At 41.4% G+C, this 23,882-nt stretch overlaps 1 long non-coding RNA gene across 1 annotated transcript; it reads right to left on the bottom strand.

Moving 5' to 3' along the window:
* Positions 1–13,555: 13,555 nt before the first annotated feature.
* Positions 13,556–15,281, bottom strand: LOC146641969 (uncharacterized). The gene is made up of 3 exons (XR_014909673.1): positions 15,160–15,281; positions 14,152–14,244; positions 13,556–14,021 (listed from the first exon to the last, which is right to left on the bottom strand). It is a non-coding gene; the product is annotated as an uncharacterized LOC146641969 (long non-coding RNA).
* Positions 15,282–23,882: the final 8,601 nt, after the last annotated feature.

Below are 23,882 nucleotides of genomic sequence, written 5' to 3'. Positions count from 1 at the left end.
TGTGGAAAGGCTGAAGCAACTCGAATAACAAAGCCTATTTTAAATTTCCCTATAGGACATAATGGGCTCCAGCTGAGCCAGTGTTTTGGGTGATGCTATCAAGACACCTGTTAGATATGAGGTCTGTAAAAGAAAACATAATTGTTTTCCATTCTTAACTGGTCTTTTAAGTAGCAGAGGGGGTTGTAAATTAGTTTCAGTTGCTTTAGTTTTAATGAAATTAACAACAGGTGCACTAGAGGCATGACAATGAGACAACTTGAAATGGGAATGATTTTACAGGTGGAGGTCACTGACATTTTTCCACTCATCATCTTTTCTGACTGATTGTTTTCGCTAGTGTTGCATTTGGCTAGGGTCAATGTCACTACTGGTTGCGTGAGACCATACCTGGATAGACCTTGTTGGATAGACCTCTACAGGTTAGGTAACAGCACCCTGACAGCTGTTAAGGGTGGCTACCACTAATCAGAAGGTCGGTGGTTCGATCCCAGGCTGCCTCCTGGCTGCCAAGATACTAACCCCATGTTTGCTTCCTGGTGGTGGTCAGAGGGCCTGTGGCGCCAGTGTCCGGCAGCCTCGCCTCTGTTAGTGCGCCCCAGGGCAGCTGTGGCCACAATGTAGCTTGCCATCGCCTGTGTGTGAATGGGTGAATGACTGAATGTAGTGTGAAGCGTTTTGGGGTCCTTAGGGACTAGAAAAGCACTATACAAATGCAGGCCATTTACCATTTACCATTTAAATATCAAGATGAAATCTTTGGAGTCATTGTCAGATCCTATCATGGTGCAGTGAGTCCTGGGTTCCTCCTGGTACACTACAATGCCCGGCCTTGTATGGTGAGAGTATGCAGGCAGTCCCTGGAGATTGAAGGGACTGATACCTGGCCCCTGGCCCCCAGGCTCGCCTCACCTAAATCCAACAAAACACCTCTGACACATTCTATTTCAGCCCATCTGATGCCGCCCAGGAACTCAGTGATGACTGATCCAGACCTGGGAGTTCATCATTAGGATCAGTACCCGATGTTGTCAGGCATGCATACAAGCACGTGGGAGCAAAATAAACTTCCATTAGTAGTACCATTTTGAGTTGGTCCAATGAAATTTCGGGAAAAGGGACTAGCCTGCTGCATCATTTTTTCACTTTGATTTTTGGGGTGTCTTTAAATCCATGCTTCTGTAGGTTGATAGTTTTCATTTCTGTCAAACGATGTGGCGTCCTTTGTTGCTAACAGTCCATATCAGTATAGAGATCTAGAATGATTTTTCCCCATCTGATGTGTTTTGAAAATGTTCCTTTAATTGTTTGAGCAGTGTATGTACAGAACTAATGTTGCATATGATGCGTGAGGACAGATTTCTCCTTTTTTTAGGTAGTAAACAGAAGAAACTAGGATCTTCAACTTGTGCCAATTGCCACAATTCAGGAGGGGGAAAAAGGCACAAGCTTGTAGATGCTTTATGGACTGATGATTCCTGGGAAGTGCATCCCAAAAAAAGGACCCATGCAATGATATGATTTTTGGCTTTTATTACATCCTGAACAAAATGTACCAGCCTGCTGCTGTAAACCATAGGCCCTGCCCACTGCCACTGTGGCTGTAGTAGGAGGTGGAGGCGTCCTTAGCTGTCCAGGCTAATGGCTACGAATGGGCTCTAATGCATGCTTCTACCAATAAATCACATGCACAGCGCCCTGCTTAGACATTCAGCAGCTTGGCCGACCACTCTGCTCCATCACACACTCTGAGATTAATGAGCACACACCCATTTACCTTGTACCAGTGGACAGCCAGATACACAAAGGCAGACACACTCACACACACATGCAAGTGGACAAAACACACTTAGATTTATATGACAATACTTATGAGGACTTTTATATTGACTGTTATTATTCTCCGAAACCTAAAACCCTGACAGCGAGAAGGGGCACAAATAATTTCTTTTTCCACATCTTTCTGGGCACGTAATCACATCCTGACAACACAGGTACACCCAAACACTTTCTCAGGTCTAGCGAGGCTCACGCAAGCCTTTATTCCGTCTGAAGGATAAAAATGTCTCGTCACAAATATCAACCGCACCGGTGTCGAGGCAAAATGGCACAAAGACAGAGAGAAACAAGAGCACGAGTAATGACGGTAGGCAAGCTGAATGATTAATAGGTTATATGCACGAGACACAACATTTCCTTTCTCCTAGTTTGGGTAAACTTTCTCCTTCGGGAGGCTGCCGTGTCCTTTGATCTTTCATTTAGAGTTATTACAATCAGACAACGCTGCGGCGAACACTTCAAGAATCCAATGTGGCGAGCAGAAAGCAGTTTCCAAATGTTTATTTTAGCAAGAAATAATGCACCCAACTAACCATATCTTTGGTGTTATCATCATTGCCCAGGCTATTTACAAACTGTATCTATTAATCATTTTTGAGCATGTACAGCAATTAAATTAGGCCGGGTCACACTCGAGCAATAATACGATTTTAATTGCGTGGGGCAAGACTCTAATTCAACTATCTCTGGATCGCTTGACGGGGGCAAATGAAGCACTCACAGAGAGAAAAGGAAGGAAGGAATGAAAGAAAGGGAGAGAGAGAGACTTTGGGTTTCAATTTATGTGAAAATGAACCAACGGAAGAACAAAAAGTCAGTGATATAGACTAAAATCAAAACAGTAGACAGTCTCTATCTTTTCAATTATGCACCTGGGTGTTGCAATCTGAAAAGACAAGCGCAACCGCAATTACAACTGAGCCAGACATCTGGTTTCGCCTCATCTCCCCTCCCTGAAACCTCTGACAGGGGAAAAAAAAAACATTTCAATACAACTCATCTGCAATCACCTTCAAATATGACGAGGTAATCCCAGGTCAAACTCCTACTGTCTGTACCTGGCGAGCAAAAACCAAACACCCCGCAGTTTAAGAACAGACAAACAACGGGAACTAGAGGACAAGCACAAAAAATAATGGAACGGGAACAAAACTCCGACCAAAAACCCGAGCTGCTGCTTCTGCAGTAATATGAATGTTTACTTGTTGAATCTTTTATCAGTTTTGTTTTTATCTCTCCCCCAACCACCACCACCTCTCTGTCTGTGTTATCTATGCAGCAGGTACTGAGCTATGCATTGGGGCTGCGTGGAGCTGATTAGAACAGTGATAGATGGGAGGGTGGATGACCTTAGCTTCCGACTAAACACAAGGTTGGACATTTGTCTCCTTGCTGCATTTGCATGCTTTCCGCCCGTTTATGGCAATTTGTCACCATAGTCGCTTTGCCATTGAGAAGACACGGTTAAACAAAAACAAAAAAAAAGTGCAAGGCTAGAATCCCAGGAATGAAAATTTAAAGCAGGTTATGATGAAGCACTTTCATTCAGATAATTCCACAATGCTGTGAGTTCTCCTCATGCTTAGCCTCTCCCTGTTAGTATCGTGTTAACTTCTGGAAGCGCAATTAAGGAACACTGGTGCAGAAATTCATCTCAGCAGCAAAACTGGGAAAGTTAAAAAAAAGAAAAGGGGGAAAAATGCACGAGTTGCAAAGAGACACTTGTTTGGAGTCCACCTTCCACCCCAAACCCTCCACTCTAACCTCCCCCGTGCCTGTCTGCCACCCACATTAAGCGCCGTAAACACACACGCGTACACGACACACCGCACATGCTGATGAATGGCCTGTCATGCTGTTTGGTGATCAGTGAATTATTAACACTCATATGCCTTTAATAATTCAGGGGGGCCCTGAGTCTTAACAAATTACAGCACTGCTCCCCAAACCAACAGAGTTCACTCAGCCAGAGTGCCGCTCCGCCCCTCACCGCACGCGGCCCGTTCATCCACCCTCCAACACGCCCTTGGAACATGGTGGTGACATTTTTGCGAGGCACTAAATCTCTGGAGTAATTCGATAATTCTGAAAGCCGAGACATGTCTCAGCAAATCGGTCTCGGAAAACATGTCCACTGTGACCTCTCACCAACGCACGCATTAAGGCTAAACTGCTTATGCTTACGTTTGACTGATCGTAAGGATCTGAGAAGGTTTTGTTTTCAGACAATTTTGCATCTGTAAAACTCCAGCATTCATATGCTGATTTTGTGAGTTTTGTATCACCCAACAATTGTGTAATTAAAACCTTCTTCCTGTTATTATACAGGACTACAAAGTACAGGATATAAGTACAGGATAGGCGTCCTGTATTGTTTGGAACCATGACGTTGGCAGCAGACCCTTCGAGACTGTAAAGTGAAGCCTGTATGCCCTTTTAGCATCCCACAGACGCTAAAAGGGGTCATGAAATGGGGTTCTTGGAGGATAATGCCTTGTTACTCTTCCAAACACAAAAAGGTTTTGCAGTGTAGCGCACTATGTTGTTCTGCTGTGGGAAGTTTGTGCCACTGGAGAGTGCCACTGACATAACAAGCGTTTCATTAGTCATCAACAATCTTTAGATGGTGGTGACCCAAGGTTGAGGAGAAGAACATTGAAGTTGAATTAAAATGATCAATGTTCAGGTTAGTGCAGGTTTCTTTTTGACTGTACTTGGTACCAGGAGGTTGTTTTTTAACTGTTGACAGTTGCAAACACTTTTAACAGAGCTACTTTTAACTGTAGCTCTACACATGGATCTAAGAAAATGGACACTTTCCTGAAAGCTTTCCATGTTCCCGGAACACTTCAACAATTTCTAAACACGGGTAACCTGATAGATACTGCTGCCCAATCTCACATGAAGATCCAGAGTTCTGTGTGGCGTTTGCATGGTCTCTCCTGGTTTCTCCCACAGTTCAAAGACATGCATGTTTGGTTAATTGGCAAATTACTCATAGGTCTGAATGTGACAATGAATGTCTGTCTCTTTAAGTTAGCTCTGCGACAGACTGGCAACCTGTCAGGCGTGTACACTGCTTTTAGCCCTAACAACTTTTGTTGTTTTCATTTGAGGTCACAAGCCCTGACATAGCATTGCAAAAAGCATTGGAAATGTCTAAAGAGAACTCCTCAAGATTTTAACTGTTATTCTGGACAAACCCCCAATTCATCATGCTCCTCCCTGTTTCAAAGGAAGAAACTTACAGTAGCCATATAAGCATGTTTAACATAGTAAGGTTTATTGTGAAATAAAGCAAAAGAAAAAATTAAACGAAGCAAAGCAGAAAGAGGACCTCGGTTGAGTTTTATGAAGTATCATGTAAAAAAGGCCAATGCTGAGAATTTTGGGGGGTTCAAGACTGTAAGACTGATATGATACAGAAACAAACATACACACATATATGTTAAACTATTCAATAATTCTAAAGCAAATATAAAATGATCTTCCGTCACACATGTGTATCAGTTGGCTTACATTCAGTACTTCCTGTCAGTCACACAGAATAAGCTGGTCATGTATACATACAATAAGAGATTAGGTCATTACTACGTGCCTTTCTGTATATCCTTGTCATCAAGTAACACACACATACACACAGACACAGAGACAAAGACGGCACACACAAAGATAGAAAGAGGCACGCACAAGCACACACAGAGGCCCCACCAGACACTTCCAGGTCCCTAACGAGGTCGCTAATTAACTCTCCCACTTGCGCTCGCTCGTTTTCATCTGAGGTGCACATTGCTTTTTTGACAGGAGAAAATTGCTGGGCAATTAAATCATCTAAAGACGAACACTCCAGCAGCTGGTATTAACAGCTAAATGTTACATCCATTTTCAAAAATGTGATTGTGGAGAAACTGTACAGTAAGTGACTGACTGCTATAGTGCTTTCTAATAACACAGCTGAGGCTTTATAGCACTGTACTGCACCAATCCCACATGGTATGTTGATGTTACAAATACAAATACTCCAGATGCTGCTTTTTATAGCCTTTGTGCTCTGCTTTGTTAAAGTATTTGTGCGATAGTGAATGCAGATGTTTTACTGCTGACTGTGCTGCCATTCAGCCCAATGCAGACTCAATGTAAAGCCAGAAACCTGATTAATAAAGGTGAAAAATAGTTTCTGATTCTGTTTATACAGCAACTATTTATTGTCTGCATTTGTAAAAAACCATGATTGAGTTTTCAATGAATTGGTACAAAACAGTGAAATGTGGCAGGGATTTTCAGGAACCAAGAAGGTTGTTGCACCGCTTTGGATATCAGAGAAAAACACATTCAAGAAGCTGAAATCAGGGCTTATTTGGTCATTTTTTGTGTGTAATTTTAAGGTAAAGTTCTTAAACTTACCCAAATGGAATGGCACACAAGTCAGCAGGAAATGAAAATGAAAATATGAATTGGAGTACCTAAGTACCTATGGAATATCATAAATAGTGCAGTGTGGAAGCAACACAAGTCTAACAAGATAAATCAAAGAAATAAAACCATTAGGATACACAAGAGAAGCAGCTGAACACATCCGACACACTCGATTTAGATAAGACACAGCAGAATACAGACAACGAACTGGGCAGGAAAACAACAAATATAAGAAAATACAGCAAGCCACATGAGATTTTCAAAATAAAACAGGAAGCCAGGCACATGGTGATGAGATAAAGCAAAATGTTGCAGCAGCCTAAGCAAAGAAGCCCTGACCTATCTCTACCCTACCACCGCCTTTAGGTGATCCAAGGCAGCCAAAAAATGTATGCTTGGTCTACCCCAGGACCTCCTCTCAGGACATATGCCCAGGACACCTAATCACAAGCATCATAGTCAGATGCCCGAACCACTCTGGCTTCTTGATGTGGAAGATTAGGATGAGATAAATGACTGAACGTTTCTCTCCATCTCTAAGGGCTCCTGTAAACGATAGTTCTACATTACAATTGATCAACTTCTCACATGAGTTACATGACTTTAACGGCTCAAACCCACAAAGAAGAATCACCAAGAGCCTGAGGTCTTTGCATTTTTAGCATTTCAGCATCTATAAACTCATTTTCACATGGCGATCTCCAGGGGGTAAAAAAAAAAAAGGTCAACTACATGTGCTAAAAACTGCTCCTTTGTTATTATCTATGTATATGGTTATTTATACTGAGACACCATCCAAGAAGTCTACACTCCAACTTTGGTGAGGGACATTTTAGGGTTTTATTTGCATGTTATTTAGCACCAAGAAAGCAGGCAGGCTGTATATGGGTGATAATGTAACCCTTTATCACCCATATATCATATATCAGCTACATTTCTAGATCCAGCTAATATCTGTTTTCAGTGAAAATGTACTCACACTAAACTATGAATACAGTTATTGTGGTTGGTGCCTAGTGGAGAATCAAGCAGCTTAACATTGCTGAAAAAGCAGTAACAACTTGAGTTTCTCAACATTTTATTTTCCAACTAACTGACTGATTTGGTAGTAAGTAGATGGTGTGACTGTCGATCACAGTTGACGTGGCTCAAAGCTGATTTTGTGTCAGTTGTTTAGAACTTTGGCCATCCTGTAAACCCTGCCCTTTCTGTTAGCACCACTCATTAAGGGGAAACAACATCTGACCCAGCTCCGTGCACCCATGCAGACATATACACATGTACACACACACACACACACACACACACACACACACACACACACACACACACACACACACACACACACACACACACACGCATTGTGTTCCAGGTCCCACTTCATGTCAGTTCAGCCTCCTGGGTCCCCGGCCTCTTCTGAAACTGATTTTTGTCTCCTATTTTGTTAACCTCGCTCGCAATTAACCCCACGCTGCGAGCCAGCCACACATGGGCCAATAGAGGCTAACCTACAGTATGTGAGTGCCCAGCCCGGTGTGAATCACTGCATTGTGTCATCTGTCCTGCAAAAGAAAGGACTGGGGAGAAAGGAGAATGAGACACAGAGAGGGAGAAAGAGTGCTGTTTTTTGGGGGTCCGCTATTCTTGGAAGGATACCCCCGGGGGCGATGACAGCAGTGGAGGGTGGAGGGTTTGTTTCTGCGTCTGTGTGTGCGTGCAGTGAGGGAGGGAGGGTCCCATCCTGACAGGTTCTTTTGTAAGGGGTTGGGGATGGTGTGTGTGTGTGTGTGGGGGGGGGGGGGGGGGTCTTTGGGTCAGAAAAGAGAGGGAGGAAGGAGGGCGAGGGGGTGCGTAGGTGAGGGCATGTTTTGTGGTGCCGTCAGGAGCGTTGGAGATGGCGTGAGTCGCCACCGACGGGGGGTCATTGTACCCACTCCATTCTGTCTCCACACTCTGCCACTGCTCAATGGGCGGATTAAATAATACGCCTGAGTCTTAATCTTTGAACTGCGCAGACACAGATGCACAAACACTCACACACGCAGCTGAACCGAGTCCACGAAGGTTGGATCCCACGCAGCGTGTGTGTGCATGTGTGTGTGTGCGGTTTCTCTAAACGTCCACATCGATGGTTACGCCACAATCCATAGGTCTCATTTGCATCGCCGAATACACCGTAATGATGTTACCCACGCCACGGCTCATACTGTAAGGCTTCTTTTTATAGATCCCTTCTTGCTTTTTTTTTCACCTCATAATGAGAGAAAAAGGTCAGTGTCTGGTGAGAGGGAGGAGGGGGAGGGTATTAAGACAGGATCCTTGGTTTCTTTACAGTTCTCCAAGTTCACCAACTCCAGCAAATGAGTGTGTACAACAAGCCAAGGGGCCTTTTATTGCAAATCTAATTCATTTCTCTAGACAACTGTGAAATTTGCCATTGACACTAGTCATTACCCCAAGGCTAACGAAAAGATGATCTCAGTTAATAAATGATCCCTAACAAGGAGCGCTCTCTTTCTCTCTCCCATTGTGTTAATGGCAGGGGCAGCTGTTAACGCCATGCAGTTACAGAACAACACTGCTAACACCGACTCTGGCTCCACTTCCTTCTCAGGCCGTCTGCTTTCATTTGGCTGCTGGGTACCCTCGCTCCCCCATCCTGTATTATCATCATCATCATCGTCACCATCACCCCTGCAGATCCTGCATTATGCAGTGCCATCATTAGAGCCTCGATTTCAGACGCTTCCGGCACCATTGCTGGATTGTGACCTGGCTCCTTCTTCTTCTTCTTCTTCTTCTTCTTCTTCATGGGTTCTGGTCGGCTCGGATTCCAAGACGAGCTGTTGGGAACGGATGTGAGTGATAGAAATTGGAAATGCGGAGAAAGGGTAAAGAGATTGCAGCAAATCAGGCAGGATTTGGGGGGAAACTAATCATCTGCAAATGACTCTGACCCTCCAGCTGGCCTTGGCCATCACTGATACTTAACAATAGTTGTTCAAAGCACCATGAGCAGGAGCACAACGCGTTCAGTATGGGCCCTTCTACAAGACAAAGAAAAAGGTCACCAACTGTAATCAAACCCTTTTGTTCCTGTCAATTTACATAATTTGAAAATAAAACATATCACCACTGTGCTGTTTTACTTCTAGACCCCTCATAATTGTTTCTTGAGAAGTGAAATCCATTATTAGGGTGCTGGGGCATCAGCGTTTGTCTGCCTCTGAAATGAAAAAGTCACATTTCCTCATCGGAGGAAAATGGAATTGTTCAAATTGTGTTTGCAAGAGAGGGCTGCGCACGTGTAGCGGGGAATGGGGAGCACATAATACGATATTCCCGTTTTTTTTCCCTACTCGGAGTTCCAATTTATTGAAGTAACCGAGCAGAAAATGCACTGACAGCTGTAGCACTTTATTGCGAATTAGTATATACATTCTACACCCCGCGAGAAAAGCCAAGCCTCATTGTATTTCTGTAATTGCTGGAGCCCGGGAGAACGAAGGGCCAACGGCAAGTCGAGCAATTACAAGCTAAAGATGACAGGGTATACTTTTAGCTTCAGATCCCATTTGAAACTGGGAGTGAAAGTTGGGAGGAGATGGCGTCAGAAAGGTCTGTTAGGTGGCACGAGTGGGAGAGAGCAGGTGTTTAACAAATGAAATGCAAATACGTGCTGGTCAACGTAGCTGGTCATCACTGTTGTCATGGTTATTGTGATTGCTGGGTACTTTTAGTTGTGTTTAACAGAAGGAGAAAAAAAACACCTCTTTTCCTAAAATCTGCTGGCTAATTAATGTTTTTGGTTTTACTTTTTACTGACAACCCATCAGATGATGAGTATTTATTTTCAGGAATTTGTTCCCAGGTAAGCAGCTTTTTGCTGGTATTGTTGTGGCAGAATTACCAGCAAATCTACATGGAGAGGTGTGTTCCTGGATCTCACTGTGTGTGTGCAGTCATGTTTGTAAACCTGTCTATAGGAATGTGCTAACGTATATTTAGAATCCATGCGTACACACTTACAAAATATAATTGTGCATATGTAAAAAAAATATAAATGTGCATACAGGTATTAATTAGTGTCAGAAATTTTACACAGTTTACATTTTTCTCCACACATTTATGAATCACAGCACACCCAAATTTGAACATCTTCTTTTATAGATTTACGATCCCAATTCAAAAAAAAAATGGGAACCAGTATGAAAAGTAACTAACAAAGTTTCTGCAGTGATTTCCAAATCGCTGCAGAAACTTTGTCTAGTAAGTTGTGGAGACATTCTCATCATCTACAGTACAAAATAGCATCAAAAGAGTCTGAATATCTGGAGAAATCTCTGTGTGCAAGAGACAATGCCAAAAATCTACACCTGATGCCTCCGATCTTTTGGGAATGCTTCAAAGTGGAAAACTCTTCTGTGGTTAGACAAATAAAATATGAAATTGTTTTTGGAAAACATGGCTACCGTGTCCTCAGGTCTCAAGTGGAGAGGGACCATCCAGCTTCTTATTATCTCTGAGGTCAAAAGCCTGCCTTTCTAATGGTATGACAACCTATGGAACTGGCACCTTGCACATGTGGAAAGACACCAGCAATATGGAAAGGTATTTACAGGTTTTAGGGCTCCCATGCAGATGCTGTCTTTTTTTAGGGAAGACCAGGGCTGTAAAATAACTTTGTTAGCTTGTACCACTAATGGTACAAAAGTTGCTAGCTTTGTAGCACAGACCAAAAAGTCTTATGCTTTATGCTTGTGCTACCAAAACGTAACACAAGCATAATATTCTCTCTTTTAAATATCTTGCTTCCCACAACGTAAGGATCGTCTAATTTACTCTTTTTTGCTGCTTCTGAGCAGTATTGAAAAAAATTAAAGTTGCTTCTTAATCAGCCAACTTTTACTTTCTTGTCACACATACCCTCAACTGGAAGGTTGTGTTTTAGTTTCATCCTGATGAGCCTGTTTTCCTTTAAAGGTTTAAAACATCACTTGAAACAGTCAAAGTACAGCTTTTAAATTCCATTAGATTCTCTGAGCGGCTACCCTACCCTAACCTATCTACCAGTGGATTGGAGATAAACATAAAAGGAATTGTGGGAATTTTTTTAGAAGTCAAGGCTAATAACACTGACATGATAACAATTTACTACCACAACACACTACATTGCTACTACTCTGTAGCATTGTGACGTACCATGGCTTCACAATAAAACTAAGTGGGTAGCAAAGCTGTTGCGCGAGCGTATGCAAGACCATTTATGGCACAGACAGTTTTTTTCATCACATATGCAATGTATATATTGCACTGTACAGCCCTGAGGAAGATGATGTTAAACTGAATACTAAGTTGTTTACAATAGCGTGGCTTCATAGTAGGAAACTCTAGTTGGTGAACTGGCTTGCCTGGTGTCCAGACCTTTCACCAGTTGAGGACATTTGGAGCATCATGAAACCAAAAATACGACCTAGAAGATCCAGGAATGTCGAGCTAGGATCCTCTACCAGAAAAGAATGGGACAAAATTCCTCTCCCAAAAGTCCATCAGCTGCTCGCCTCAGTTCCCAGATGTTCACAGACTGTTGTTAAAAGTAGAGCGGATGCTCTAGAAGACCTTTCTTTAAAACTTTCTCAGTTTACATGTTTGATATGTTTTTTTCTACTCTGAATAAAATCTGGTTTTATGAGATTAGCAAATTGTTTTCTTTTTTTATTTACATTTTACACAGTGTCCCAACTTTTTGGCGGTCTGGGTTGTAATCGCGCACATTCTGAATACATATTTACGCACTTTTTGTACACATCCACAAATCTCAGAGCATATTTAGAGAATCCTTTACACGTTTAAAAATCTAATTACACAGAGAGAGAGACAGAGATTGCAAAAAACCCACATAGCTCATCATACACATCCACAAATACAATATTTCTTTACATTAGCAGCACCGGCATCTTCATAACCAGTAATATGTATTTATTACAAATGGATAGTGAGACTCTTACACTTGTTTTAATTGTTTATTTATGTTTGCCTTCATAAAAGTCTGTATGTAAGCCTGTGTAACCAGAATGATCCTTTTCAGGAGATTCAGGAAGTCACTGCTTGCCAGTGCATTTCTAAAAATCTATAAATGACCTTAAATGACTTTTACAAGTGAAAAGGATAGACATACCCTCCAGTCATGACTTTTATTCTTTTTATTCATTTAGATATAGAAATACACAGGATTTTACACATCTTTGATTAAGGTTCAAATAAGTTTAGACCAAGCAGAAACTTATAAACCAGGTTAAAAATGAAAAAAGGGCTTCAAAAGTGAGTTAACCCCCATAGGCACCCATGTTAATGCCTGATTTAATAGCACAAATAAATGTGTTTACCACCTGATACCAAGCCTGGTTTGGTCAATAGAACTCTCTGGGTGTTAAAAATCATATTAACCTGAATGCCACTGGTCACCACATCTAATTGCTGGACTGATCGCCCCTTTATGTTTGTGGTGTTTTTGGAGCATTTTGAATGCAGTTGTTTGGAAAGGGTTAGGGTTAGTATTTCTAGTATTTTATTCGTATGATAGCACATATTAGCTGGTATCTGTGTCCATGCAAAGGACCGTCGATCCCCTACTTCCTTTAACTGTTTGCTTACACAGCCATCGAGCTAGACCTTCACTCTAAGAAATAAAATGTTGTATTTACTCCACCCAGTTATGTCAACCGGTTCCACACAACTGGGTTAGTGAAATATAAAATGTATGATATATTTAATTTGAACAACAAATTTTAAGTAAATCTGATAAATCTACTCACCCAAAACACGCTCTACTGAAACTATAGGATTAAATCACTTTAACAGAATTGCAACTTAGTCTATTTAAGTTTGTAAATTAAATAAATCGAACACAAGTTTATTCAGTTAACCTAACTTTAATAACACTTTGTGTAAAACTTGTTGAAGCACACTTTGAGCAATTCAAATGCTTCTAGATCTTTTTCCCCAAACAATCTTTACATATATTCAAGTGCATTTTAGGTGCAGGAAGACAAGATACAGAATGTCATGTTAAACTGAAATGATTAAAACTGGAAAGTGTTGTGATTCCAACATTTTTAACATTAACATGACTTAATTTAAACTTGATTGGGCTACAATGAAAAGCCCACAATACAGCCCTGCAAACAGCAGGTAGAAATTACTTTTGTGTCATTTTTGTCTATATTTAGAAAAATAACCTTTGCTTCAAAACTTAAACTGAAGTCCAAAGTTAGGAGCAGTCTTTTTCAGTGTAGTTGGATGTTGGTAAAGGTTCAAGAACAAAGAACGCAGAAAAGTGAAAGGCCTTGCAGAAGTTCTTGTGGCAATTCAAACTGAACAGTTTATGAAGTGCAAGGAGAAGGGTTCGAGAACCTTAAAGTTCAGTGTCCTCTATAGTTCACTGCAGGCTGTTTCACTCAAGCAGTTTGTTTTTCAGAACCTGCACCTTCATGGATAGGTTGTTCCCATCCAACTCCATCAGCACCTTCTGAAGAAATTCAAATGTGTATTTCAGGTGCTTTGGGTAGCTCAGATTTAGACTATAGATTAGTCCAAGCAGGAGGGCACAACCCTTTGCCACATCACTAAGAGCTTGCAGCACAGTGCATCCTTCTATGATGACACCAATGTCCTCAGGTGTATCTGCAGAGTTTGCTCTCATGTCTGACAACATAGACTCCCAACGTCAGCTGCTCTGTTTCTCTGCTTGCACCAAGATCCACATCCTTTAAATAAAAATTAAAAAAAGATAAGTTAATTGCGTACATATACATATGGACAAGTAAGTCCACCTTCCATTTCCAATCCCAAATTTAAAAAAGGAAAATAACTGATCGTTTTCCTTTTTTAACTTACCAAGAATTCCTTGAACAGGTCATCTGGCTTTTCATTTAAGTAGACACAGACAGCTTTCAGAATGCATTCCTGTCAAACATCAACGCTGGGATTCTGGTGGAGATAAGAACTCAATATGAGAGAAGTTTCCTATTTTGGTTCCTTTCAACCTCTTTACAAAACAAAGTCAAAAATATTAACACATAGCAGATATGTGATTAAGCAATGTTTCATAACTCACATCAGTGATGTGCAGTGAGGTTCATGATTGGTAAGGCACTGACTCCTCTGTGTCAGATTAACAAATATATGAACCCAAAAATCGAAGCTTTTCAATTTTGACATTACGTGAAAGCTTTCATTTTTGCTTTAATCAATTCTAGATTGTTCAACAATATATTTAATAATTGTGCCCCTAAAAATATTAAAATTAAATAGAAGATTAGAACTGGGCAATATGGACTTAAAATCCTATCATGACATTTTGTGGATAACAATAAGTCTGTGAAGGTTCACAGTCATCCAGGTCATCGTAGTCTAAGGAGCTTGGAAAGAAAAGTGAAGCTTCTTCAGTGAAGATTTCTGACACTAAACCAGAAATCAACATGGAGTCGAATTCTTTCAAACAATGTAGCAACTTAATTGATGCACATTTCTAAAATACACTACACATTCATTTCATTCTTCAAACTACAGGATCGCTGGCGCTCCCAGTGGTCATTACTGATGTCAGGGAGCAGGTGCGGTAGATGTTGGGAGTAATTTTAAAACTGTCGGTCTTAGTAGGCAAGTCTCATCTTAACAAGAATCGCAAAAGATTTTGGAAAATTACACCGAAGCAGGTTCAACAATATTTGTTAAATGTTTTCATACTTCTAACATGTGAGAGAGGTATACAAGCTAGAGTGTTAAAAAATTTGCCAGGCATCATTTGTTTAAAAAAAATGCAAAAGTATTCCCGAAAGTGTCAGATGTGTGTCAGTTAGTATACATTAATCAAATTTGTCATCCTTAAATTGTTGAACTTACCAAATAATCCTCAGATGGCGATGGATTCTATCCAGGATGCTAAGCATATGCAAGTCTCAGTTGAAAATGGCGGATGATCAAACTTCCACACTGCACATGTGCAAACTCAGAAGTACGGAGAGCCTATTAGGACAATCCTCTTTAAATTAAAGTGCTCTTCATTTTAAATGAACTTTTTACATTGGATTTAATTTACTGCATTTTGTTGTATTGAAATATTATGTTGTTAATTAAATTCAAAACAACATACTTGTGTTTAAAGTTAAAAATCAATTGGTGGCATTAGTTTTAACATGAAGCATTTACATAATGCTACCAACATCAGTGTGTCATTTCTTAGAGTGTTGGATGTGAGTGTTTGTGGGTAAAGGGTTAGCTGTTCATCTGTTTGGTTAAAGTGTAGGAAAACTATTAGAGGGAATTAAAATGAGACAATGTGTATTTTCATAACTGGAAAAGTTAGTTCATTGTAAAAATGCTGGGTGTTTTAAAAGACTATTTTCATGCTTTGACAAAGAATCCATTTTGTTTCTTTCAGTGCTGATAGTCTTCACGATTAAAGGCGTTGCATCAATCCATATTAATCACTTTTTTTCGCTGTCAAGTAGCTTTTGTCATTTTGTGAATCAGCTCCATTAACACAAATGTCTGTGGCAGCAGCTGCCACAAAAAAGCCATAGATAAGCGTTCATGGCTTCACTGAACATGTCCACAGCCACATGTATACAGTTATAAGAAAATGACTATAACACATTCTCCTTTGATTTCTTCCATCAGTCTGCTCCACTTCTCTTTTCTTCAACAAAGAAACGCAGAGAGATCTCTGGCCTGAGCTGATCCCAGACCTGCAGGGGATTTCAGCTACCTCCGAGCTCCCCAGACGCCTCCTTTCATGATTCCAGGTAACTCCTCCATGCGGTCTTGCAGCTCTGTTGCTCACTTGCAGCGTGCTAGGAGACACAGAGGAGAACATGCTGTTTTATCACTCTTCTGTATTTGTCAGGCTGATGTGCTGTTTGGTGTGCAGAGCTGCTGAACTGTGAAGTGCCGGGGGCGTTGCGAATAAAGAAGGACCTGGCAGTATATGAACCAGCCAGCCTGTCCTGTGTGCAGGTGAACTGCCCAGGGCCTTTGAGGGCTGCCTGGAGAATTGATGTCAAATGAGAGTGACTTGAGAGGTTGGTCAGGTGCATGAAATATGTATCGAGGTGTATTCCAGCTTCAGCGAGAATGTCTTCCTTTCCTCGGGTGATTGATGGATTGATTTAGACTCTCAAACTGGAACCAACTGTACTGCCCCGGGAGGAAAGCCACACCCAGCAGGCCATCCCTGTGCAAAATCAACCAGACACAGTCAAAACGAGAACAGTGAGGCTTATAAAGTTGCAGTTTTTTCTCCATCAGATCAGGCTGTTTTATTTGCCATGCTGGAACTGCGACTGTGCCTCCACTCTGCTGCTCTGCCACCAGTGAGAGCAGCCCTGGGGATGCTAACAAAGAGACGGAGAGTACTTAGGATGTAAAACGCACAAAGCCGCAATGTAAACACTTGTCTTCCTTCATATTAGATTTTCCATCATCTTCATTGCTCCGTCTTTTGCCGAGAAGCACATCTCACACTCCGGCATTTCAATTTGCAACGCCGCCTCTCCAAAGTACATGTTCATTTATTGCTGTTATTACTTTGTCATGTTGGATAAATTGATAACATGACATAACTTGTTTGCTGCCTTGTTGCGCTGGCAGTCTGATTATGAGGTCAAGTGCGTTAACAAATGACAAATGCGAGAGATGGGAGAGTTGCCATCCGTTCGCTTCGAGTCACTTCTTTTTCCTCTCCTAAAATTAAGACTGCTGCTCTGCCAGGGGTGAGGCAGATTGCAGGTTTCTCTTTGCAGAAATAATTCACTCTAACATATCAAGCTGTGGAAACTAAAGTCTAATCAGTAGCAGAAGAAACAAGAAAGCCTGATAGTCGATGCCTTTGGGTTGTTTTTGTGGTATAAAGCATATTGAACAGTTTGACTCTTTAAACTGCAGCATATGTAGCATTTTTCATGTTTTAAAAGATGCTTTATTGCCAACGCCTGGTTAGACCGTAACCTAACTGTAAAAATGAGAACCCCGCGATCCAGAGGATCTAGTCTCAGTATCCTTCTTACATTCTCGCACAATGCTAACAGCAAGCAACAGCTAACTTTAGCCTGGATATGTAGCTCGCTGATCGCAACAGACGACCTCCTCCTGAAATTCTGGACCACAACACCGACTCCACATTAGGACAAAAATCCAAACCTCGGCTACTTCTCTAAAGCACCTTTTTCATTAGTACCTACTCAGATCGATCGACTACAACCGAGTACTAGCTTGTGTGTGTGCTTGCATCTTAGGTGTTAATGCATTAAGATGTTTTAGGTGAGAATGTAATGGCGTAAACTTCAAATCTGTGGCCGATTTGTCAGGTTGTTTTCCAAGGTGTCCACTCCTGCTAGTGTAACAGCCAGAACGCCTCGTCAGCTATCATCTGTTTGAACCCGTGATGTCCTGCTTCTCGGCCCGTTGCTCTTTAAAAACCCCTGCTGGCCTTCGCACAGTGATGGAAGTTCAACACAATTTGCTTACGTTGCTTTGAACTGGTTAAATTTGGGTCCATAGCTAACCGGTTTTGGCTGAGATTAAAGTTAAGCTTCAAAACTGAATAATTTTATTCAACCTTACTGGAATGCTGTCGGTGTGTTTTGAACTGAGTCATTCACGCATCTCTATCTCCTGATGTCCAGATCTGTCATCCTTGTTTTACCATCTTATTTTGAATTAAAACTGACATTAAAGTATTTTAATCCAGGAAGGAAAGTGAGTGTTTCCACCAGGAGCAGAAACATCTGGACCAGCATGTTGATGCTGTTCATGGACAGAACCTCCAGAAATCTTTTACTGCAGTTTTTACTAATTATTTCACAGCGATGGTCCTTTTAAAGTCGAGCATTTTTCCAATGTGCTTAAAATTAATGCTGTGCAGATAAACAGAGAATGTTCACTTTCAGAGTAAAAGTTGCACCTTTGAAACACACTGGTTAAATTGGTAAGACACAGCGTTTACTTTGAAGGCAAGCATTTCACTTTTTCAGCATTTACTACAGCTAAAGAGTAAAAGGAGAGTATGTGCGCACTACATTTAACCAAATTAGTCGCACTGAAAAACAAATGTTTCCCCAGAATTCTGACTTTAATTCGTTTACATGTAAATTCTTTTGTTATTTTGATTATAATGTAAAACTTAACTGATCAAATGAAATTAATGCATCTGGCATGAAGTTATTTAATCCAAGCATATTTTACTTTACACAACAACAGTCTCCCCCTTTATATTGTAAGGTAAAGACCCTAATATAATATTATTATATTATATTATTATAATAATAACAATATTTTATTTTCTTTGCATGGAGATTTTTGATGACATCCATCAACCTCCAACTGGTGTTTGGGGGATACACACTTTAACCAAGCAACTGAAGGTTTCCAGGGGGTCACCACCCAGTCTCTACACAGCAAATCCAGCATGTCCAAATTAACACTGTCGGATTTGATTTCAACACTATTAAAGTGTCTATATGGGTCCACACCAGAGAGTGTTAATTTAACTCTTTTTGGAGAGTTGGTACGTTAACTCTGATTTAGTGTTAAACACCAAATCTGTCTGGAGTTGATAATTTAACACTTGGTGTTAAGAGTTTATATATTAACTCTCAAAGAGTATTTTAGTTTAACTACGTAAGAGTTATCTTCTAATTCATTCTAAAAAGCGGGAATTTTACTGTTCTGAACTTCCAGAAATTTCTTTTGGAAATAAACATTTACTAAAAAGATGCAATGGTTTTTGAAAAACATTTATTCTGAACTGTGCACCACAATTTCAAAACATTTTCTGAAAGACGTAACAGTATACATGTTCTCACTTTCATTTTGTTTATCAAAAGGTCTGACATGGTAAATGCAAATAACAGCATTCTCATCACTTATTTCTTCAATACAATATGCATGTCCTTCATTCATCACTTTGTGGAACTTCAACGGACTTCTGCTCTCCCCCATATTCCATCTTCACAAGCATATCCTGTGCGGAGATTGAATAAAAATTAGTTGACACTAATTAATGGCACAAATAATCCAGTAAACAATTGCAGCACAGTAAAAAAAAAAAAAAGGAATCCTCTTTGAGCCATTACTTGTGTAAAGTATTTTCCCAAAAGACAAGGACACAGGCAACAGGTAATACTGAACTAAATGTAAAACCTCAACCTTTTTCATTTTTACCTAAACCGTGTGCACAAAACTCTGGAGGGATCTAAATGCTAACGTAGAATCCAGTCAGGACGTCTGCTACTGCTGTTTGCTCGTTTTTTTTTTTTTTATGGGCGATCGTTTTCAGGCTTCAAGCAGCACCATTATACCAACATTTCACATTCTAGACATTGTTTTAGGTGTATTTGACCAAAGGTTTGACTGAAAATTCACATGCAAGCTTTTTTTCAGTGCTGTGGTATTTGCCCGCAAACAATACCTTTCAGCTAGCTAAAACAGAATATTATGCTATCAGCGAGCAACATGGCTAATGCCTTTCACACAGCTTTGTCTCAACTCCAAAGAGCCACAGAAGTAAAAGCTCATAATAATAATTGAAACAATCTTTGAAAAAATGACTTACCAAGCATGGCAAACAACTCGAATATGTAGAGCAAAATGTTCTGAAACGGCTTCACTTCAGCTTCGATTGGAGCCGTGCTGGGGGCGGAGTCTGTGAATTTACTCTGTTGGTGTCATAGCCCCTGTAGGAGTTCAGAGTTAAGAGGTCAAGAGTTAATGTTTCCATTGTAACACCTCCAGATTTGACAGAGAAACACTCATTTTTAACACTCGATTTTAACTACTATCATTTTACACCTCAGAGTTACATTAAAAGAATGTGACTCTGCTTAGAGTAAAATTAACTCTACTTTTGCAAGAAGACTATTAACACCAAAACATTTAACACTTTTGAATTTGCTGTGTAGGCCTCCATGACTGAGCCCTATACTGTCACTCAGGTATACCTACAGTATAAAAGCGATATACAGTGCACTGGTTTCCCAGTCGCTGTACTTGCATATGTTCAACGTTACAGTACAGGACGTTTTGGACCCCGCTAGCTCATGCACAGAATGGAAAAACAAGCACCAAACGCAAACATAAAACACTTCTGGTGATTATTCGTCTAAATGTGTGATAATGTTCACATTTTCTTGTAGCTCAGGCAGAAAAGATGTCAGAAATGTTAAGTTCAATAAGGCCAGAGAGGTCATGAGTTTAATGGCATGATTGGGTAAATACAGAGTTCAAATTTGGCTCCAAGATTCCTAACGATGGTCCAATTCCTGAGGAATTGGCAGTGATTAAGAGGAGGCCGAAGCAGGAGGAAAAGCCCTGTCAAGGTCAAAGAGGGCTCGTGATAAAGGTTGCTAAGCTACAATCTGTGACAGGCAGAGAAACCTGAATGTGTGTGTGACTCAAGAAACTACAACACACTTTACCTCCAGGTCTTAATTTACAGTGAGCTGTCTTTAAAAAAGAAAAAAAGGGAGAGCTGTACGTGGCCTTTCTCTCCCACACTGGTTTTTCAGGCTACTCAGAAGGTTACATTTAACTCCAAATTAGCTCTCAGGCAGCATCTAAAGGTTTCACGAGGATCGGAGCTGAGCTACAGTAGGACCAAAGATAACACAGAACCGAGAAACAGTTGAAATGTGAGCCTGTGACCCCAAATATTTCTTCGGCAACATTCGTATAATTGATTTAAATTCCATTTACTGCTAAGAGGTGTGCAGATTGAAGTGACCTCTGCCTAGGAATAGAAGTGGAAACAATAAAAAGAAGTACTGAAAAAAGCGCTCGATGAAGCGCTCAAACAGCTGCGAATGACGCCCTGGCAACACCATACCTTCAGGGGCCCAAGTGTACCGCCTGTCCTCAGGGGGACGACTGTACTGTCAAAGAATTCCCATTATGCATTATCACAAAGTCAGACAGCAAAATCTTCAAAACCAGTGTCTGTGATGGGCTAAGAAAGAGCTGACAAGAGAGCGCTAGCCGCCCCCCTCCTCCCCGCCACCCCCTCCATCTGAGTCACTTTGAAAACTTAGCAGATCCACCTTTTAACAATCCTATGGGGATGAATCAACCTTGCGCTCCTATCTAAGACGGTACAACCAGCACACCTAGAATTACAATGGAAGCACATCAAGGGACGGCCAAGCCTGACTGACAAGCGCTTCCCCCCCTCCATAAAAGAGCCGGGCTGCCTTCATTTGCATGACGGGGTTTTGGACTGGTGGTGAGAGTTAATCAGGGCTTTCCACTGTGCCATAGCAGGGGCTCTCTACCCCCACCACCACTGCTGCCATCACCCACCACCACCACTCTTTCCCTTCTAACCGAAGCACCCTTCCCCACGAGGGCCCGCCGGTGAAATCCTCTTAGTGGCAGTAGGCTAAAAGAGGAGTTTGCACCCACCTTGCCTCCTGGGATGGCTTTTTTTTGTGGGGGTGGGTGTAGCGCGAGGCTGGCCGTTCTGGGGGCTTCATCTCCATCGGGACTGACCTCCCTTCCACTGCCTGGTACCTCCTATTAAAGCAGCTTTAATTACAGAGATGATTCCTCCACTTCCTCTGCTCCTCCAACTAACACCCCTCCACCCTCCCCACCACACCCCACGCCTATCTCTCCCTCTCCACAGGGGAGCACTCCTTGTCTCCTCTCCATTAAGATTGAGAGAGTGAAGGGGAGAGGAGCCCGCAGAGCCTACCACTTCCACACATTCAGCGGGGAGCAAATACCATTTTCAGCTTCAAATGTCTTTTCACAGATTGGGTTTATTCATTTATTTTATTATTTTTCTCCATAGATTTTTTTTTTTGATCTATGAAGCAAATTAAAAATGATTCATGTGTTTGAGCGTACTTGGGGTGCGTGTGATAGTGTATGAAAAAGAAATGCATGTGGGAAAGTGGGTGTGCTTTCAACAAAGTTGGACAGATTGAATCGGGAGCTCAGATGTCAAAAACGTAGCACCAACTGTGGTTCTCGCCGTCCCAGGGATGATTAGAAAGTAAAGATTGCAATGTTATCTCCGTCCTTTGGCCCCAAGAAGAAGCAAAAGACTTCTTAATCTACATCGTACAAGAGGAAGGTGATAAAATCACCTTTGTTGTCCACTTTTTACCCGTCCACGTCCAGCCTCTATTACACCGGGATGGTACCTGAGCGCGGGAGAACTCGGGAACCATTTTTTTCCCTCCATTTCACAAACAGCCAACTGTTATCAGTTAATTCCAGCGAGGGATGCTTGATTTATGCTTCCTTGGATAATAAAGTACAGTATCGCTAACATGTGTAAAGTGTTCCCCAAGCGCCACCTCTGTCTCCTTGATTAATGCCGATTTAATTAAGCGGCGTGCTAATTAAGCAATAAATAATGACAAGGTGCGCATTTATGCAAAGATAATAGCAAACCCTGGGTGAAGTGATACCCCGGAGAAGTTGCCCAATCAGATCATTTCTTTGGACAACAATGGGGTGAAATTAAATGCATCAAGCAGACATGTTTGACCATTGTTATGCAGTGCATTATACACGTCCGATAATCATCGCAATGTCTATTTGCCCTGAATGTATTTAGAATTATAATTAATAGAGCAATAATCACCAGGCTATTATTGAACATGCTACCGGGTGGGGGGTGGGGGTGGGGGTGGGGGGGCTGTGCTGGAAGTGCATTTTCAGTGCTGACTGAACTTTCTGCAACTACTTTGGCTACACTCCTGTACCAAAAGTTAAATATTAAACCCATCCATATTTTTGAAAGTAAGATGCCGTCCTTAACGTGGGCGAAATCCGATAGAGCCATTAATCAAAATCACGCCCCACTGTCCCGAACTCCACAATCTGAGCGGCAAAATAAAATACCAATTTCCTCTTGTTTAGCATCAGCAGCAAAAGTCCTCGAGCTCCTCGCCACCGTACGTCCCCGCGTCACTTTTCTGATCATCCGCTCACACGCCTATTTGCGGTAAATATCCTCCCACCCCCTTCCATGTCAAATGTCTCCACGTACAGACTCCTGATATGTGTACAAGAAGAGCGTTATTTACACTGATTAATGGTCCCAGCTTCAGCGGGGTGTAAGCCGCTCGCGTCCAGACAGCAGTGACAAATAAATCTATCAATCATAAGAGGGATTTTCTAATCCCCGAGCCATCAGACAGAGTTGCAGCCTAAACACTTTGTCACCGAGCGAGCTGCCCTCCGCTCACTGTAAACATGCGCTTATACAGCGAACACAGCGCTTTGAGCGACACAGCAGCCTCCAGGTCGCTATGTATGGAAGCATTTTCATATTTAGCATGATTCAGCAAGAAACCCCTCAATGAGGGATTTCTGAAATTCAAGAATGGTGGAAAAAACTGCAAATATTTCACTTATATTGCAAGTTTTGGCCATAAAAAGGCAACCTCACCCTTAAAAGATGTATGTTATGGAACATTTCCACAATGTCCTTCATGGTGAGAATGTTTAAGAAAGTGTAGGCTAGAAAAACATCTCCAGCTGACATTTTGGCACTTTATAAGTCTATTTGAGCCAAAAGAGAGGAGTTTAGGTACACTGCACAATGCTAAGTAGAGACATCA

This window comes from Rhamphochromis longiceps, linkage group LG23, assembly GCF_057381845.1.
Source record: "Rhamphochromis longiceps isolate RC_006_pf linkage group LG23, R_longiceps_female_GT1.1, whole genome shotgun sequence".
NCBI lineage: Eukaryota > Metazoa > Chordata > Actinopteri > Cichliformes > Cichlidae > Rhamphochromis > Rhamphochromis longiceps.
The sequence above is the reverse complement of the archived record's forward strand: the minus strand, read 5'-3'. Positions and strand labels throughout refer to the sequence as shown.